Source organism: Oreochromis niloticus, linkage group LG6, assembly GCF_001858045.2.
Source record: "Oreochromis niloticus isolate F11D_XX linkage group LG6, O_niloticus_UMD_NMBU, whole genome shotgun sequence".
NCBI classification, from domain to species: Eukaryota; Metazoa; Chordata; class Actinopteri; order Cichliformes; family Cichlidae; genus Oreochromis; species Oreochromis niloticus.
In genome coordinates this window covers 41,442,260-41,464,115 of record NC_031971.2, presented here as the reverse complement: position 1 = coordinate 41,464,115, position 21,856 = coordinate 41,442,260, and positions in this window count along the sequence as shown.

Below are 21,856 nucleotides of genomic sequence, written 5' to 3'. Positions count from 1 at the left end.
ACATTTGTTACAGGTATCATTACTGCTAAAGGAGGCCGAGGAGTAGCTAAACATCTGACACAATGAGCAGGAAAGTGCAGGAGGGACAGGTGAAGTAGCCATGGTGCTAACGAGTCGGCTACGAGCTAAGCTAAGCTAGCAAAACAGTAGAGACACAGTGAGTGAATACTTTGGCTATAAGTTAGGTCGTGAGTATGCAGAAAGTGTGCTTCGGATGAAGCACGTGAAGATTATATTATGAAAAAAGAATGTATCTAACAGTTTTTAATTAAATTGCTAAGCAGAAAAGCTACTCAGAAACATCACTGTGTTTGAGCAGGAACAGGAAGTGATACTCTACCGCAGAGCGAGCGAACACCAAGTGACAGCGCCACCAAGAGTGTGGGGGTTTTCTGTGATTTTCAGTGATATATTAGTTTATATTATTTACTTTACAATTTTTGTTGACTTTTGAGCACTTGAGTTGATATTATAAACAATTCATTACACTTGATTTATTACATTATTGTAGAGTCTATAAGGGCGACCACCTTCCTCCATGTGCAGTCGGGCTTAGGACTGTCCTTGGCGGAATCGATCAAGGCTGGCGGGGATGTTCTTCTCCAACGAGTGCACCTTCTTCTGCAAAACATCTGGGACACAGAGACGATTCCGAGAACATGGAAGAAGGCCATCATTATCCCAATCTTCAAGAAAGGCGACAACCGAGAATGCCAAAACTATCGTGGCATAAGTCTGCTCTCGATCGTTGGAAAAGTCTTCATGAAAGTAATTCGATCACACCTGCAGAAACATCGCGAACAAATGAGCCTGAGGAGCAAGCCGGCTTCAGACCTCACGGTGGGTGCTGTGACCAGATATTCAGCATTCGCCAGGTGATGGAGGAGGGAATTCGATGTGGGAAACAAATGGTCATGGTCTTTATTGACTTTTGATCCGCATTCAACTGCATCGATTGGCCAGCACTTTGTATGGCGCTGGAGACCGAGCACATCCCATCAAAAGTCATTAATCTCCTGCAGGAAAATTACAATGGATCATTGAGCCAAATATGCATCCAAAAGGAGCTGTCGACTGAATTCATTATCCGCACTGGAGTCCGCCAGGGAGACGTCGCCGCACCGCTGCTCTTCAACATTGTAGTTGACGCCATCATGAGGAAAGTCTTCAGGGGGAGACACGGAGTCCAGTTTGATGAAAATGGCACCTTTACGGATCTCATGTTTGCAGATGACAGTAGTGTGTTGGCCGAAGATGACGCCGAAGCTACAGACGTTCTATATAAGATCGCCCGCGCCGCCCAGTCATATGGCTTGAAGATGAACACTGACAAGACGAAGGTGTTGACAACAGATGGGTCGCCTGTGTTAAGGTTCATTGTTGAGAGAGGAATCCATAAATAACCACAGATCCGGTCCAGTGTGCAATTAGACAGTATTTTAATAAACACATGTGTGAGTTCAACAACCCAATCAGTATTGAACTGTCTTTACCATATTCAGACAACAGTTTTATAGGGTTAAGATAGTACAGCCCCCTTTTCTGTTGCTAGGCAGATTTAATACAGCATACGTCAGCCTAAACCACAAATGTTCTGTCAACAACCTTTAACATAGTTTTAAAAGAACATTGTCTTCGGGTCGGTGCTTCCCCTCAGCTCGTCTTCGCTGTCGCTTCCCTGTGGGAGATCTGTTGCACTTCCTCTAAGTACGTCGGCACAATTCTGCATTTGCAGCAAAAACACATCTTCACTTCTTGCTTACCAAAATAGATCTACTATGGTGTGTATGTGTGTGTGCGTGCACGTGCGAGGGCGCGTGCGTGCTGTGTACTACGTACGTGTCATGACCTCTCACTATTTGTGTCTGTATGTGTGTCTCGCCCTTAAATGCTCTCACATCTCACCCGTTACACTTCTGACCTTCACGTGACCAGGAGCCACAGCTCTTTAATAAGCTCAAATGCAATCATGTATAAAAGATTAAAATCATTTTCATAACACAGGTTTTCCTTCTCAGATCTGCCAATATGTTTGCTCCTCCTAATATAGTCTAAAAGTAACCCCAAGCAAAGCAATTTGAACTTTCCCCTATCAGTGATCCCTCTAACTAAGCGTGTGTGTGTCTCGTCTATCTGTGGGTGCACAAAGTGTGCATCTGCTCTCTGAACAGTTTCACTTCTGCAAAAGCATGGCTTGCAGACGCATTTCCTGTCAGCCTGCAGTCAGCTTCTCCCCCACTGAAGACTTCAGTATAAAAATACAAAAACACCCAAAAGCCCCAAACCTATAGACCCAACTCAACAATCTGAAGTGAAAATAAAATAATAAATCAAAATGACCAAACATAATACTTCCTCTCTTGACACTTCCTCTCTTGACCTCTGGATAACATCCAGAGGTCACCAAAACAAATAAAAGCATGACCGAAACTAATAATTCACGGAGTAGATCCTAGTCTAAGACTAGATTCACCTTAACTGTGATGGATAAAAACCTTCTCCCTACTATGCTCTAACTTACTCTGTTCCTCAAGTGCTCTCTTTATTCAAACTTGATTCAACCTAATATTACACAAAACATGAACCTAATTGCGTATTCGGTTTTTTACTTTTATTCCTATATAATCTTAAACATCACTCATCTCAATCTACAGCATTTTAACAGTCTTACAGCACTGCTGTCATATGTTTCCTGTTGTTCCTTATCTGATCACCCACATCCTGTACACAAACTGTCACTGCTACAAGGGCCTCTCATCTAAAGTCCCCTATTAAAAGCTGAACTCTAACTGTATTTTAAAAACTCACGTTTCCCGTGTTACACCCTGTTTTAATATATCATTTTATTTCATTTTGCTGCTCTTAATGTAATGACTCATTCTAATTTATACTTCATCAGACTTAACCAAAATATATACGCTTTCTCCCTTTGCTTCTGTTTTAAACAAAAACTTAGTCACTTCAACAGGCATTTGTTATTCTGTAACTAAATTTTATATAATAAGACTAATTTAGAGCTGCAGGTGTTATCTCAATATTTTATATGTCACTCAGTTTAGCAAAACTCCTATTCAGTTCCTCTTTCTGTCACTTGTTACCGGGCCAACTCAAATTCAGTTAAAAGCTAAAGGAATTTCAGGCCTTTTGCCTCAAGTCAATACTGTCATGTGTGTTAAGAACTCCATATGTCTGTAAGCGTGTGCAATCCTTCAATAACTCAGGTCATTCTCACAGTAGATTGGCTAATCATAATGTTAACCAAAAGTTTGTGACCCTCAAGAGACGACTCTCTGAGCCACAACTCCGTTAAAGGCACAAAAATGCAATGTGTATGAAAAAATCCTTTCTACATATATAATCTCCAATATTATTCATTCAAGTCAGCGAGACTTTTAACATCCTCATAAAAAGCTCTCCTCTACCCTAGAAATAAATCTATTTACTATCTGTTTCTAAAGCCTACATTATAACAACTTATTTTAAAAATCAAAAAGAAATCACACATTTTCTTCTCATAAAATGTTCACTATTTTCCCCAAAGCATATCCTTTATTCCCACAGTTTCCCTTTAAGTTTTATATACCACTTCTTATTAACACCAGCAATTTATCTTCTAAACAGAATTCAGTTCATTTTAATCCTCTCTTTAAAGAATTTAAAGAATTTTACCATCTCTAAATTATCAACAAAAACCCAATCGTTATAAAATCATACTAAAACCCATTTCAAATTAAACAAATTAAATCTTAAATCCCTCTCTTTTTTGACACATCTCATGTGGCAAAAAACTCAACATGCTTCACCCAAGCTTAACAAATTAACAAGGGAAAAAAGGTTAGTCATCTCATATCATTTCTCAGAACACTTCCGCCATCTTCCTCTCCGGTATTTTGCTCCAGCCCTGAAAACCTGTGTTTAAGGAACAAAATCAATTAAATTATCCTGACAAATCTTCTCAAACTCGTTGCTCCATCGAACTCTGGATCCTTGGAATTTCCTGAAAACAAAACCTGTACTTTACATTTCATACTCTCCCTCTATGATCCAGTCTGTGTCATGACAAAATAGACTTAAACAGAACAGTTATTCATCATGAGTTACCTCAGTTAATGGTAACTTGAGTTACCTCAACCAATGTTTCCCTTTTAGCATTTGGCATTCTATAATGTAATAACATGATCCAACCCCAGTAAATAATTACCTCAAAGCACACATCAATATCCCAAAATCAGCATCCCCAGATTTAAGTCTCCCACTCCTCCTGTTTGTCAACCTTTTATTTATTTCCCCTCTTGGTCCCATCACTCGCATTCACACACATGCATTCACACATGATATTTTTTTGCTGATACTGCAGCCTTCTGCGCACGTCATCAGATGCTCCACATCAGCAAAATGAGCTCAATCATTTGTTTTATTTCGTTTTCCTTTTTAGGAAAATAGTTCGCTATACTTTTGACTGGATTGAATCGATCAATCCATTTTTAGACAGAGACTTGCCGCCAATCAGTCTCTGATTGTAATCAATTATAATTCTGTAATGCCCACCTGATTTTCGTACTTGGTAATTTTGTCAGCGCCGTCCGTTCACTCTCTTCCAGGCCTGCTTAGCACAAAAATGAAAAAAGAGAGCTGATTATTAGCTCATCAAAGTACAAAACAAAATCACCTGACAGGTTTTCCCGAGTGCACTACTACAAAAATTTTTGGGCCCCTCTCAGACATATCCATGTCTAATCAAACACCCTCTCTGGAAATAAAACAACAGCCTCAAAAATCAAAAACAATCTCAAAGTTCACCCTTTCAACACACCGAAAACCTCGTCAAAAGATCAAAGACCGTTTGCACAATGTCTCCCTTCCTCACTTTGCCATGTGTTCATTCAGCACAAGATAAAAACCAATTTCAACAACGTATCATCCTTAAATTATAAATTTCCTGTCCAAATCTGCCCCTCTGAGCAGACCTGACCACCGTAATCAAATATCCTGATACTTTACCATTATATATTTTGCCAAATGATCCTCCACACCACCGCTCTCTCTTGAACTGAAAGCCTCCGACACACACGCACACAGGAAGTGTCTCTGCTCATAGACTCACAGCTCAACAGCCAACTTGACAAGAAAATTACATGTTTACACCTTATCACATTATTGAATTATTTTCATTTTCTTTCTATAATAATCACTTGCTTTAATCACTCAGTACGAGAGCACTCCTAAGTCACTTTTTTTTTTAAAACTGCTTTAGTCCCTTTTCTTCTGTTAATTCCCATAGCTCCTTTGAGTCAACTTCAACTTCAAGCTTTAAGTCTATTTTATTAAACATTCACACCATTCTATCACTCATACAAGTAGCAAGCTGATCTTCATTGCATATGCTTGTGTTCTTAGCCAGGTTTTTAATCAACGTCTCTATGCATTAAGCTTCAGGAGCTTGTCTTGGTAAGGTTAATGCATTCTCTGTTTGTGTGTATGTGTGTGTGTTATTTTGCATCTATGGCTTCACAGTCTCCCAGACACTTCCCAACTCTCCAGTTAAGCAGTCAGTTTTCTTTTTTCCCCGAATTACTAACCCAAACTTTAATTTCCCACCTTAAATAACAGCCCTCCTGGTCTTCAGCCAGGTGTTAGGGCTTGCTTTTCAGGTTCCTGGACACATCATGCTGTGAACAATTCAACCAGAAACTTGCCTTAACTTATCCATTGATGTTAACCTCTAACTTTCTTCCGACTGCTGGATCTGGAGAGTTGGTCCAAGCCTGCTTTACTCCTGAAAATAACAAAACTAAGACATTTTCATTATTATCACAAGTGGTTAAATGACCCATTTCTCTATCTCTGATCAGAAACACCAATTATGCCATGCATGTAAGCGTGTTCTTCCTTGCATTTCATGTTAATTGAGTGTAAACTGCTTCTTCATTGAATTAATTCATTGAGTTCTTCGTTGCATTTCTATGTATTCATGTTAATGTCCTCTACGTGTAAGCTGTTTCTTCATTGCATCTTAAATTATAATCAGTTTTACTTCATGCATTTTTCACTGAGGTTTAGATTCAAACTATCTCACTTCTGATTCATTTCAAAAATAATCTCACATGTAACAATTTGTATGTGTTTTCTATTCATTAAGGTAATGACAATTATTTTCTTTCATTATTCTTACCTTTTCTAATGTTTACCTCTTTGTTATGCTGTGGTGGACATCCCTAAACAATCATGAGTTCAGGTTTCAATTTTCAGTCCAAACATATCCTGTATTCTCGCAATTAAACTCGTCCAGCTTCATCTCTCACCGGTCTCTTTTTCATTCACAGTGTCCTGTTCGTGCTTCAAAGCTCCAGCAAACACAGTCTCAACTCAGCTGTTGTCTTCTTCTCTGTTTCTTTACAGTCTTTCTTTTAGGTTAAGTCCCAGCATGGCAAAATATCACATTCAGTGCCTTCAGTCTTATTTTCATTTGCTCTGTTTTCTTCTCCATTCATGGAAAATATGAGAGTCAGTGCCTTCAAGCAGACACATCACACTGTTCTTCACCAGCATGCATGTTGCATCTTTCATACTGCTGGACTCATCTTCGTCAGTGTCACTGCTTTCACTTGCACTGCTTTTAACTTCAGTTAATTCTTCAAGTCCACGATGTTCTGTCGGTCTTCATCAGGCGATTGACTGGCCTTTAAGTTTCTTCTCAGGGTCAAAGACAAAGTGAGAGATCAAGCTGCACAATTTCGAGCCAAAGCCTGGCTTATTTTCTCCCAATTCTATTAATCTATTGTTCTGGTGCTGCACTCAAGGTTCCAAAGTTGAGAGACGTCCACCTGTATTGACACACTAAAGCATACAATTAGTATCATATTCATTTTTCATCTTAAGACCTCCATTTTGCTTCCTCTCCCTCGAGTTTGACTCGTCTGTCTCTCTGTGTTCTTTCTTTACACACTCAGTTCCTTTTATGAGCATGCAAAGTTCCTGTTCACTATTTCCTGTTCTCTACAGAGTCTGTCTCTCTTTGTATTTATAGTCTAAAAACCCTCTTTAATTCTACTAAATCTTGATCTAAAAAACAATACACCTTCATGTCACTCACACACATTTAAATAGAGCTCTTTCACACATCAGAACAACTAACACTTCTCCACACACATCACCCTTCACCCTTCTTTAGATCAGTTTGTAGCGTATACACTTATATGTTTTCCATCAGAAAAAAAATAAACTCAATTTCTCATAACCTCACTCATGCGTTTCTTGAATTAAAAGCACTTGCAAACTTTAAACATCCTATTTTACATCACAAAAGAAATATATTTCACACTCCTTTATTTCATACACCCCTTTTAAATGCTCTAACCTCTTTCAGACGCCATAAATCGTCTCACACGCACTGCCTTTTCTCTCTCAAACTTCCATTTTACACTCACTCAGACAAATCATGCAGAGTCACTTAAATCAAATACTGACAGCATTCACACGGTTAAAATCACTCGAAATACGCTTTCATACGAGTATCTTGGACATGCCTTCCATGATCAGAAAGAGCAAGTCAAAAGAAAAAAGAAAAAGAAAACTGAAACCTCTCATCGTCCTCACAGCTTCTCCCCACACACACATAACTGAAAAATAAACCACACCAACATTTATTACTCAAGATATATACATCTATCAAAATTCAGTCACTTACTATACATCCACACTAGTATATTCAAACTGTATTTATACAATTCTAATGAGCAAAACCAGCATCTTACTTACAGGCATTTAGCAATATCAGATAAAGCTCAATACTCTCGGAATTGAAAGCAACACTCTGCATGCGCGTCACCGCTCCTCATTTGCATTTACACACACCATCAGTGCACATCCGGCTGTGCATTGCTGACACAGAGACTGATCTTACTCATAGATCTCATATTTTATATTACAGACGTCTTATTAATTACAACTGCACAGATTTTAGGCCTTTTAAAACCTATATAATTTCGATAATTTAACATAACCGACTCGAACGGGCAAACCTCAGGTTTTTTGCGACCAATTCATCAGACCAGACTCGAACTGCTCTGTCCAGATTTTCTAAACCTAACTTAATTTACAGGTAGCCAAAAAAGCGCAAATAGAGGACTTGAACCCCTAGCAATTTCGGAGGTTCCCAAGTTCTCCCCCGCTGTCGACGGTACTATCCCTACTTACTGGTAGGCCTAGGGTCAGCGTCCTGCCCAGGTGCAAGCGTTACCAAGGAGAAAATGCGCTTCTTAACAGACGCCGCTGTCGTTCTAGAAAAATTTAGAATAATTTGAAACAACAATCTAAGCCCAAAACAGGATTAAGATTGAGGCAGATCTACCTTTGTGGACATAGGGGACTTGAACCCACAAAATGACCATCACAAGATAAATCCAATGTCCAGCGGGACTTGAACCCACAGAAATGACCAATTTCCCTACTTTCTACGTGAGACTTGAACTCACTTTAACTCTTTTCCTTTTCTTTGGGACTTGAACCCAGTACTTTTACTTATCACTTATCATTACTTCAACCAGCATGCTCATGAAATTCCCATCAAACTCAAAACAGACATTCACCAGTAATTATAGTGACCAGGCTTTTAATTTGACATGCCCAATGTGACACCTTTTGGAAATATATTTCAACAGGCAGTGTCTTACCTTTAAATGCCCCGGGGAATGCCCGCTCACTTTCACCACTGATTACCGTCTGCCCGTCCAATTACCACGGACCCCGGATCTCTCCGTCTACACCATTCCCCTCTCTCACCGGAACGAGCCCCCAAATGTTAAGGTTCATTGTTGAGAGAGGAATCCATAAATAACCACAGATCCGGTCCAGTGTGCAATTAGACAGTATTTTAATAAACACATGTGTGAGTTCAACAACCCAATCCGTATTGAACTGTCTTTACCATATTCAGACAACAGTTTTATAGGGTTAAGATAGTACAGCCCCCTTTTCTGTTGCTAGGCAGATTTAATACAGCATACGTCAGCCTAAACCACAAATGTTCTGTCAACAACCTTTAACATAGTTTTAAAAGAACATTGTCTTCGGGTCGGTGCTTCCCCTCAGCTCGTCTTCGCTGTCGCTTCCCTGTGGGAGATCTGTTGCACTTCCTCTAAGTACGTCGGCACAATTCTGCATTTGCAGCAAAAACACATCTTCACTTCTTGCTTACCAAAATAGATCTACTATGGTGTGTATGTGTGTGTGCGTGCACGTGCGAGGGCGCGTGCGTGCTGTGTACTACGTACGTGTCATGACCTCTCACTATTTGTGTCTGTATGTGTGTCTCGCCCTTAAATGCTCTCACATCTCACCCGTTACACTTCTGACCTTCACGTGACCAGGAGCCACAGCTCTTTAATAAGCTCAAATGCAATCATGTATAAAAGATTAAAATCATTTTCATAACACAGGTTTTCCTTCTCAGATCTGCCAATATGTTTGCTCCTCCTAATATAGTCTAAAAGTAACCCCAAGCAAAGCAATTTGAACTTTCCCCTATCAGTGATCCCTCTAACTAAACGTGTGTGTGTCTCGTCTATCTGTGGGTGCACAAAGTGTGCATCTGCTCTCTGAACAGTTTCACTTCTGCAAAAGCATGGCTTGCAGACGCATTTCCTGTCAGCCTGCAGTCAGCTTCTCCCCCACTGAAGACTTCAGTATAAAAATACAAAAACACCCAAAAGCCCCAAACCTATAGACCCAACTCAACAATCTGAAGTGAAAATAAAATAATAAATCAAAATGACCAAACATAATACTTCCTCTCTTGACACCTGCCAACGTCTACCTCAACTGTATCCAGATAGAGCAAGTTCAGCAGTTCAAATACCTGCGCTCACTGATCGAGCAAAGGAAGGTTGCATCCATGGCGGCGATCCGCAGTCAAATAGGTCAAGCAACCACAGCATTCACTTCTCTAAAGTGGTGCTTGTGGAAGCGGACCAATATTTCCATCTCGACCAAAATCCGCCTTTTCCGGATGCTGATCCTGCCAATTCTACTCTATGGATCCGAAACGTGGACGGTGCTTAAAGCGGACCTCAACAAACTCAAAGTTTTCCAGATGCGCTGCCTTCGGCAGATATTACTGGTACCACTTCGAGACCGCCTTTGAAATGAGGACATCCGACGGAGATGCAGCAACCAACCGCCAATTGAGAAGCATATTCAAAAACGCTGAATGTGATGGTTTGGCCATGTGTGTCGAATGGACGCGAGCAGACTACCACACCAACTCCTCTGGCGTAAACGATCCACCGTGTGGAGAATCCAACGAACGGCACCGAAGAAAGCATGGCTAAAACAGGTCGAAGATGACATCAGGGATCGCAGAATAAATCTCGACGAGGCCAGGACAATCGCCAACAATCGCTATGCATGGAAATGAGTTGTGAAGGAAATTCGACAACCATTGGCACCCACAGCAGCATATGGGCTTAGGAGTCGATCCAGATCTAACGCCAGCTAGGGATCAAAGAAGAAGAAAGAGTCTAAAGGCACAGCTCCTTTCAGCATGGCCGGAGGAGATGCACAGCACACACCACTCATGGTTTTCTGTATTTCTGTATATTACAGTGATTGACAGTAAAGAGGCCCAGAGATCCAGTGCTGTCTCCTGCCTCTTACTTAAAGGTCAGAACACAACGCATCGACAGGCGTAACACACACAAACGGGAATACACATAACTGCATTCTGGCTTTACTGATACTTACATGGTCTGAGGTCAGACCACTGTTGTAGGTCACAATCAGCCAAGGTTTCGGGTGAGCTCATCGTGAAACCTAGCTCCACCCAATCATGTAATTTCCTGAGGTCAGATGGCCCACGATGTGAGTCGGTGTTAAACTGTCTGGGAAGGATCTCAGAACTGGATTATAGATGGCAGACAGTTGGTGTCATAAGCCACCGCCTCTTTGTATAATTAGGGGAGTTTACTTGGGTGGTGGCCAAGCTGCTTCTAGGGTGGAGGTAACACGAATGAAAAGGGTCTCGGCTACATTTGGCTAATCTGAACTTTCACAGATAAAACTCATCCTTGAGCTGCTCGTAGGGCGAAAAGTTTCTCGTGTTTCTACTTGTCAGACACAGAAATGAACGGGCTGAGGTGTTTTACCTTCAGCACAGGGCCTCACCTGCAGGAGTGAGGCCGCAGGTGGATTTCTGCCTGACTGCTTTGTGCTTCCAGTGCAAGAAGGAAAGGAGCTTTTACAGCTCAGGCTTCCAGCTGTTATTGAGACAACATAAGTGTGTATTTCCAGAAAGGCTGGATTAGTTAAATAGCTGCAGTCATCCAGCAAAGCAGTGAGCAGTGCACAAGACAGATGAAGAAGGCATGAAGTAATAAAGTTTGGGCCAGCAGTCCAACTGAACGTGAACTTTCCATCAAGTCAATCAATCGATCTAACCCTTTTCACAGGTGGTTGGAGACCCTGGTCAGTGTGGTGGGTGGAGGGGTGATAACAGAATTAATGGTGTTGAATAAGACACGGGGCCTGTAGCTGTGGTTAGAGGTGATATCTGATAAATGCTTAGTTATTGGTGCCGAAATTTGGATTATAAAAGGAATGTGATCAGAAAAATTGAGCTTGCAAATTTGAATGTCACATAGCTGCAGACCAAAAGATAAATCTGAATTCAGAGAAAGTGTGGTGGATTTTTGTATGATATGTATAAGTATGTAACTATATACACTATATATCTATGTGCACTGAACATATATATTATAACTTTCATGTAGAGTCTTAAGCACAAGACATTTTGCTTCACCAAGGTTTATTAAGGTGGAACAGGGCAGTTAATGTAAGGGGAGAGTTCTTTCATGCAGCACAACCAAAACAGTAACATTGCCTGAACACATCACGATAAAATATCATACGATATACTCACACACACACGCACACACACACACACACGCACACACACTTTGGGCGCGTGGGAAAGTTACCCAGCAGCAGGGGGCGGGGATACTGGTCCCTATATATCAGGTACCAGAGGACACCCCCAGCTTTTTTTCCTCCTGCTGCTGCTCTCTGTCCGTCTCTGTGTTGCTCTGCTGTCTGTGCTGAAGGCTGTACACCCCGGGGTTTTGCTTTGCTTGCTTTCTGCTATGTAATTCTCTTGCTAAATGTCTGTATGTATTTTTTCCTGCTGTTCATATGATTCAGTGTATTAAACTCTGTTCCAAGAATTCTACTCTTTTACAGATTCTTTTTGAGTGTCTTGGTTTTAATTGGATCTAAAAGGGTTGGATCTCCACATCGTTGGTGGGAGAAGGTCATCAGGATGGCTTCAAAAATTTGCGACCACAATAGGGCTTAACTCACCAGGATTAAGCCAAGTTTCAGTCACAAATAAGAAAACTTTAACCTGTCTGTATTACTCCGTAGTCACAGTTTCTCTCCACAGACTGCTTTCAGCCATGACCCAGGTTGTTCCTCCGATTCTCTCCATCACTCCGAGTGGGGCTCTGGTTGACGAGAAGTTTAAAGTGTTGTTTCAAGAATCAAAATGAGCACAAACATCAACAACCAAAGTGAAGCATTAAGACAAAACATAGCAATATCAAACAGGATCCACACATTTTGCCACAAATATATGTAAGACAACTAAATTGGGCCACAAAATAGATGTAAACTGATTAAACTAAGACACAAATCAGACAAAAATAGATGCAACATGATCACAAACAGACACATGTTGGCTATATATTGATACAAAATGACTGAAATCACACCTGCAACACTTTCTACATATTTGATAACAGAAGAAAAACACAAAGTTGGAATGTATTTTTGATTTGGATTTTTTTATTTCATGCCGAATGATATATTTTAAAAATAAAGCGCCAAATCACAAAGTCTCCTCCCTGTTTGTACTGTAAGGTCAAAACCCTACAGTACTACAGAGAACCCCAACAATCAAGTGATCCCCCTCTGAGCAAGCACTGGGCGACTGTGGGGAAGAAAAACTCCCTTTAACAGGAAGAAACTTCCAACGGAACCGGGCTCAGAAGGGGCGGCCATCCGCTGCGACCGGTTGGGGGGGATGGAAATCAAAAAGGAGGCGAGATGGCGTGAACTACAGTTGTTAAAATTTGGATTTGAGGGCTGATCTAAAAATTTTATGGTGATGTTTTAAATTTTGATTTGGTGCTAAAATTCTGCTTCAAGATGTTAAAAGAAGCAGGGCAGTGGGGAAAAGCCAAAAAGCTCATTTTAATCATCTCTGGCTTTAATGCACCACCTAAAGGCTTTCGCAGAGCTTTTCCCACCGCTAAAAAGAAGCTGGAAATTTTGGATTTCTTTGGAGGACTGGGGATGACTCCCAGGCTGATTTTAGATGCCTTACCACAGCCTCATCGAAAGATGACTCATTTGCCATCGCAGCCTTTAAGACACTTTCTGGGGAGCCAAACTCCTTGATGAGGGATTTGGCTATTTTCTTCATGAACTGTTTCCCGTTATTCATGAGACTCGTGGTGGACTCTGTGCTGCTGAGTTCAGGCTTGATCAGATCTCTCAGACGGTTGATGGCCACGTCTAGTTCTGCTGACAGAGACACAGACTGTTTGGTGTTGGTACAGATTCCTCACCACTGCTCGCTGAATCTGTGCTTGTTTCCTGCTTTGGGGTCTGTGTTCTTTTAATAACGTTTTGGATGTCATTCACAGCCCCAGACACCTCGTCCATTTGAATCACTTGATCTTTGTCTTCATTGTCCAGCCAGAGTAAAAGCTTTTGTAAAAACTTTTCTACTGCGTCTTCTACGAGGACATAGAGGACTTCAGCAGAATAGGGACACTTTGAGCAGGGTGTTTGTCGTGGAGTCCTGGAGATGACGGTGTCTGAGAGGGATCTACCCATTAGAGGTTCGGGGATTTGATACATTCAATCCGTCATAAGCAGTGTTGGGACTAACGCGTTATTAAGTAACGCGTTACAGTAACTACGTTATTATTGTGGTAACGAGCACGGTAACTAGTTATTATGCCAAAACCAGGAACGTGTTACTCGTTACTGGGATTTAGATAGGCTCGTTACTCGTTACTTCGTGTGGTGGATATCGCGGAGCTTCCACAGATTCAATAACATTAGCAAGTGGTGGAGGCCAGCAGGTGGATGAAGGAAAAGGGAGGCAAGAGGAGAGACCCGAGGCGGCCGCCGGTCCGCGTGTCAGGTGAACTGAACTTCAGGTAAGAAGTTATGACCTGCAGTCTATCTGAGTCAGATATAAACCAAGTTTAGGTGGAGTTTATTTTCGGTATGATGACTTTTTCGTACTGCGTGCTAGCTAGCATGACGGAGTTTCTATACAGCTGGGTGGGTGCTATGTTACTGATGTTGAACTTTATTTTGTTCTTACGGTTAATTATTAGAGTTGCCAACCGTCCCGTAAAAAACAGAATCGTCTGGTATTCAGAGAAAATATTACGCGTTTCGTACTGAGGTGAAAAGGAACACAGTTTGTCCCGGACTTCAGCTACAATGAAAAAGACACAAAGCTGAAGCTGCACAGCTGCCTCTTCTTCTCTCATTCTCTCCTGTTTCTACTTCAATCACGAAACTGATCAATGATCAGCTGATCGGCTTTTCTCTCTTGTTTATTTATCGCCCACTTTGCGCCAGAAAGAGGAAACCAGCGGATGTCGCGCTAAACAACAGCAGCACGTTTAAGCTTGATCAGCTGTTGTTAGAATTTATTTAATATTAATTTCTAGTGTCAGCTGATGTTTGCTGGAGCCACAGCTGTAAAGCTGCTGGTCATGATGTCGGTTTGGTTATCTGGTGAGAGGGAAACATGCAGATGAAACCAGGAGATGTCCTTACTGAATCATCAGAGCTGAACAGGTGATGGAGAAACAGGTTTACCTTTTAGGTGACATGAATGAGTTGAAGGGAAGTTATGAACTGTTTCTGAGAGACAAATAACACCAGGATCCTTTTCTATGTAGCTGACAGCTGGTAACTGTGCAGGGGCGGATCTAGCAAAGGTTTGCCAGGGGGCCAGGTAGGGCATTAACAGGGAAAGGGGGGGACAAGGAAATACTTTCTTATTCTCATTTAAAATGTCTCGCTTTTAAAAAAAAATAATTATCTGAGTCTTACAACAAACGATTGATAGACTGATACATATATACCATCAGAACAGTGTACATCACTGTCACAACAGTGTTTATTTTCATTCAAAGGCTTTATGATTTTTCCTATAATGGTGGGCCGGTCTCTAGTCAAAATGCCCGGGACGATTGTTTTGTCCCAGTCCAGCTCTGTATGCAGCTCATCTGCAGTCTGGTGTTACCTACATCTTCCTATTCAGAAGGCAGAATTTCCAAGTTCTGAGTACAATCAAAAGCACCACGACTGCAGTTTTTGTGTTGGATGTAAAAAGCAGGCTAGAATCATGGCGGCGGTCAACGACGGTCCAGGCGTGGGATTTCTCTCGTGGAAATGTGCACATTATTTTTTCCTTTCTGTTGGTAGGTGGCACAGTGCACTTGTGGCAAGTAAGCAAGCTAGAAGACTGGCAGTCTGGCTGGGTATCCAGTTACGGAAGCAACACATTAACAAGAGAATTCTGAGTAAAACCAAAGTTACTTTCCCTAGTAACTAGTTACTCTGAAAGTAACGAGTAACTTGAAGTAACTGAGTTACTTTTTTAGAGAAGTAACTAGTAATGTAACTAAGTTACTAATTTAAAGTAACTTACCCAACACTGGTGATAAGTAGATCAAACACTTTTGCCGTTAACTCCACAGTAAAGTCTCTGGTTGCCCCACTATTTCTAAAGTTCTCAAAGGTTTTTTCAGTGGAGAGCTCTTCTTTCTTAGTTAATTTGTCAAACAACTGATTAACGTGCGATCTAATGGCGTCAAAGTCGACTGGAGAAGAACGTATGTACCGTAGAAGCAAATTTCTGGAAGGGGCTTGATTTGCGCTCTGGGGACGAGGACTATGAGGCTCTGACCCTGGGAGGCTGACAGCTATGCTTTCATCAGAGGGCACTGTGTCACTCTTGGGATACTTGGAAACGTTTTTTAGACAAACAACAAATTTCCTGTTTGTCTTTATTTCTTGTCTCAGCTCGTTTTTCATATTTTCAAATTGTTTTTTCGCAAACATGGAAAAGCGATGTTTGCGTGCTTTGAGCCTGGAGTGAGAGGTGGACGGCACACCTTTGGAGAAGAAGTCTCTCAGCTTGTTGATAATGAATCCTGTATTAAAGGCAGGTTTGGGTAAGCTACACCTGTCACAGAGCTCTTCACTGTTTGAATCCATGTTCCCAAGTATCTCATTTACAATGTCAGCTGCAACCTGTTCTACTGGGGTTGGAGCTCGGATACTTTGGCTTTCTGCAGTGGGTTTTATTTCGTCTGGGAGCTCAATTTCTTTCTCCTCATCATCTGGATCTTTATCTCCTTCTGTCATCTCTCCACCTGAGCTCCTTGATGACAGAATCACAGAAATCTCTGTGATTGCTGATTGCACTGACATCTTTGAATCCGTGCTTTCTGAGCCGGAATCAGACCTGCTTGTCACGCACCTGCAGCGCAGCATACGTGCTACATTCCCTTTAATGCACGAGGCAGCGTGACAAACCATGCGGTGCAGCTTTTTAATATTACTACATTTGCCGCTAACATAAACGGCGGGGTCTTGCGGCAAATCAGGGCTTTCTGCGATCAGGGCGACTGTTGAGCTGACCTTTTCGGAGATCTCTTTCTCAACCATCCGTGTCAGCTCGTCAGCGCTCTCATGTCGCTGTTTCGGGACATTAAGAGTGCTGGCGATGGCGGCTGAGATCGAGTCTCCGAGGGACGGGCTTATTTTCCCCGCATCTAAAGGCTCCGGATCTTCCTTCGTCATGCGAGCCTGAATAACAGGAAGGGTTATTTTAAGGATTTCGGTAGAGGCGACCTGAATGATTTCAGAAATCATATCAGCGAACACCGCTTGGGCGCCCGAGTCAAGTCACATTTAGCTAACCTACGGCTAAGTTACGTGACGTTAGCGATATCGCCACTTAACGCGGCTCTTTGGTCGGTTAGATAGTTTAGGTTTGTGCCGAAGCTGGGTCTGTTTGTCGGTGTGAAGCCAAACGTACTTAAACGTTTCAGGAAACACCGAGTAGACGGTTCACCAAATATCTGGCCCGCGAACTGTGGTGAGGACGCAGACTCAACCATGCTGTGCTGCAGTTTGTCCTTAAAGAGCTCTCATCCTGTATAAAGCACTAATAATGAGACAGACAGTAGATGGAGGCGTCCTCCTGTTTCTCTGCTGTTTTTGTCATGCTTATATCAAACAACCTGAGTCTGTCACCTTTGTTATAAAGACAACACTCTGCAGGATCCTGTCCTGTTTCTCCTTTCTCTGATTAAAATACATAAAGTGTGTCTTTGTGATTATAAGAGAAAACTGTTTTCATCCTGCAAGTTAACAGATATTTGATAAACTTCTGCTGCTTTTGTTGCTAACTGCTGTGGTTGATTTCCTTCTGCAAGTGTCCAGAGTCAGAAGAGACTGAGAAGGTGAGAGGAGACGGAGGCTCTCCACCCCTGATGAGACACCAGGACAGTGTGTGAGGAAGAGGAGCCAGCAGCAGCTGAGAGATGCAGAGGAGAACAGACAGCTCTCTGTAGTTGAGGGACTGGTAAAAACATTGAAAACACTTTTATATTTGCTTCCTGTATATCATCTCTCTCCTGTTAGAGCCTCTTACCCAAACATCAGCCTGTTTAATGCTCTCATATCTTCACCATCATAAGTAAATTATACTGCACAGTTTTCTCATCAATAAAAGAATATTTACTGCATCAGTTTGTCTTCATTGTACCTGAAACGTACAAGGATCAAATCTTTTTACTTTATTTTTGGGATATTGTCCTTAAATATAACTAAAGCTTTCACACAGTGGGCATTGTATATTAATATTTGTCTGTCAGACAGTCACAAGTTAGAAATGATAATAAATACAAGTAAATACCGTGAATTTTAACTGAAATGTAATATTTAAGACAGAGTTAAGTCCTACTACTGAGCTTTGTTTTTATTTACAAAAATGGTGTATATATAGTAAAATATGGATACTGGAAATCCTGTTACATTTGTACAGTCAAAATGAGATGAGACTAGTGTCAGCAGCTACACTAGCAAACTTTTTACTAGCTAAACTTAGCATGGTCTCCCAAATGCATCACACGGAGGTGAAACGACACAATGTTCTCCGGTAAAAGTCAAATAAAGATTTTCTCTATTTCTGTTCAACATGCCGTCCACCACCGCTGTAGCTGCTTATGTCGCGGTTGCTAGGCAACGGAAGCCGCGCGTCGTGGGCTCCACCGTCCAGTTTAACAGCCTCGCACTTCCGGTCTTCGCGGCCTTCGGGTAGGCCGGGTCCTCTGAAGGATGCAGGCCCTGGATTTGGACACCAGTGGCGTGTCCAGTGGGGTGGCCTGGGGGGCACAGGCCACCCCCCCAACCAGACTGGCCACCCCAGGTGCCACCCCGAAGCTAAAACAATAAAATTCAATGAAACATCAAATGTACGATCATGTTTTCACAGTGAAGCTCAGATATCCGAGTGTAAATGAATGCAGCATGGGCTTCTGCACTATGAGCATCACGTTAGCAAAGGTAGCAGAGCCAAGCATGAAAGACGGCACCGCAGAAAACAATTTTTCGGGGAAGATTAACAGGTTAACATAGCTGGACTGGCCATCGGGCGTTTGCCTGGTCGGCTGATGACTTTTTTTTCTTCTTTTTTTTGTAACAGCATGAACAATGAGAGGTGGTGGATTGTCCAGATGCTGGCCGATGTATAAAAATAACTCAGTTGTTTGGTGGTGGCTATGGCGGAGCTTCCCCGGAGGCCAGCAGGTGGATGAGGGAAGGGTAGGCAGGAGGAGGAGAGACCCGAGGCGGCTGCCGGTCGGAGCGTCAGGTGAACTGAACTTCAGGTAAGAAGTTATGACCTGCAGTCTATCTGGGTCAGATATAAACCAAGTTTAGGTGGAGTTTATTTTCCTTGTGCTGACTTTTTACAGTCAGTTACAATAACTCTTACTGCGTGCTAGCTAGCATGACGGAGTTTCTATACAGCTGGGTGGGTGCTGTGATATTACTGATAGTGAACTTTATTTTATTCATAAGGTTAGTTAGTAGAGTTGCCAACGGCTCCTTAAAAAAGGGAATGGTCCCTCATTCAGAGACAATATTACGCGTTTCGTATTGAGCTGAGAAGAGACGCAGTTTGTCCCGGACTTCAGCTAGAATGAGAAAAAGACACAAAGCTGGAGTTATTCTGTGTTTATGCTGTCAGCTGTTTCTTCTTCTCTCATTCTCTCCCCCTCTCTCTCGTGTTGCTACTTCAATCATGAAACTGATCAATGATCTAGCAAAGTTATGCCAGGGGGCCAGGTAGGGGATTAACAGGGAAAGGGGTTCACAAAGAAATACTTTTCTTTCTTATTCTCATTTAAAATATCTCGCTTTTATTAAATAATTATCTGATTCTTGCGAAAAAAGTTTTTATCTGACGTAAAATGTATAGAAATCATACATATACCAACAAGACAGTGTACATCACTGTCACAACAGTGTTTGTTTTCATTCAAAGGCTTTATGGCTTTAATACCTGGTGGGCCGGTCTGTAGTCAAAATGCCTGATTTTTGTGTCCCAGTCCAGCCCTGCAGGTTAATACTGGCAGTGTCACCATGCCAGCTGACTGTATTTCATCATCAGCCAGTGTTGTTCTTTATACATCAATATTACCAAAGTTTACCATAAGGCAGCATAGAAAGTATTTACTTGCTTTCAGGTTTGATTCAAATTTTAGTCTTTTCAGTTGTTTCCCCATTTTTTCCTGTTTCAAAATCAAACAGCAGTTTGTAAGAAGATTATCTTCTTTTTTTAATAGGCAGATAAAGTTTTGCATTGGCTAATTTGCCAACTGTTAAAAATGTTCATATTTTAATATTCAAAAATGTTTTTGCCCAAAACATATGTGCCCTATATGTCAGTAAAAATACTATGCAAATATTGCTGTCCTTCAATGCTGAGTAAACACTTAACGGTTGGTAGAAATTTTTTTTAACATTATCTGCCAATCACATCTGCCACCCTTCTCCAAATCTGTGCCCCTACCTGGCCCCCCCAACAAAAATTTTCTAGACCCGCCACTGTTGGACACATGTCGAAGACTCCTCCGAGCGCCTGCAGGCAGCCGGCTCTGTGACGTCACACAGACGACAGCTTACGCAGGCTGTTTATTCTGTTTAAATGGAGGAACAAGTACTGATAAATGTTTGTTTTTATTTGATAGGGTTTTATTTGGGGTGTGCAGACTTTGAGCTCCAACTGTTCAGGCCCTGCAGATATTTAGAGGATTATGTATAACAGGACAGAGAAAATACTTCATTTGTTACATTTATGTTGTAGTTTTGATTGTTTTTAATGGTTCTCTGAAATCCTGACAGTGTGGTATTTCTGATATTGTAATATTACAGTTTTGGGTCAAGACCATTAGTTTTTATAATCTTACATTTATTTCAATCACAAATCCAGAACAAATCTGAAAAAAGTAATTTTGCTCAAATAATAATAATGACAATTTGCTAAAAGAAGATAATTTTGCTCATGTCCCAGTGGCCCCAGGATTACAGCCTGTGGCACTGACCTCCCACGTCACAAAGACCCTGGAAAGACTCATCCTGGACCATCTCCGACCTATCAGACCCGTCAGGACCCATCAGGATCCCCTTCAGTTTGCTTACGGAGCCTCAGAGCTGAGGACGCCATCAGCTACCTGCTCGATCATGTCTACACCCACCTGGACCAGCCGGCGAGCACTGAGAGGGTCATTTTTTTTTACTTTTCCAGTGCATTCAACACCATCGGGCCGACCTTTCTGGGTGATAAGCTGACGGCAATGCAGGTGGATCCTCTCCAGTGCCCTGGATTGTTGATCACCGGACAGGAAGACCACAATTTGTGAGTCTTCCACATTGTGTGTCTGACAAGCTGAGGATGGGGACAGAGCTGCACTCCCTTAGGGTGGTGTCTGAGAGGAGGATGTTGTCCAAGACGAGGACAATGCTGGACAACACCTCCCACCCACTCTCTGACGTGCTCGCCAGCCACAGGAGCACATTCTTTGAAAGGCTGCGATTACCCATAATGCACCACTGAACGACACAGGAAATACTTCCTGCCAGTGGATCTCTGCACAACTCCTCCATCTAATGCACAGCACACAGTGCAGCAGTTACAGCCTGTAGCACGTCCTCCACAGTGGAAATAACTAAGTTTCTCTGTAAGAATCTGGATGTTTATAACTCAGATATTTCTTTGTAAATTTATAATATATTGTATTATTTTATTAGTCTGTATTGGAGCGACTGTGACCACAAAACTTCCTCTGGGATGACTAAAACATTCTGATCTGGATAACGGAAGCGTCTGTGATGTGTCCGTGACACAGGAGCAGCTTTAGCACCATCAAGTCAGATTTGGAGCTGTCACCCGTTTTCAGTGTGGGCAGAGTGCGTCTCTGAACTCATATCTTGTCTGACGTTTACAGAAAAGGCCGATTTTGTCTGTAGTTTAACATGATGTCACTGTTGGTGATTCTCAGCCAATCAAACAGCAGGAATATCACATAAATGCCAAGTTCAGCATTTTTAGAGGGAGGCTGTGTTCTCATCACCTTTTCATGGAAAACTCGGATGAATTGATGGGTTTTGTACGGATTTCTGGAACGTTTGCCTGATTATTAACCCTCGGCCAGGATGGAAGGCTGCATTAAAGTTTGCTGATTAGAGGCGTGGCCTC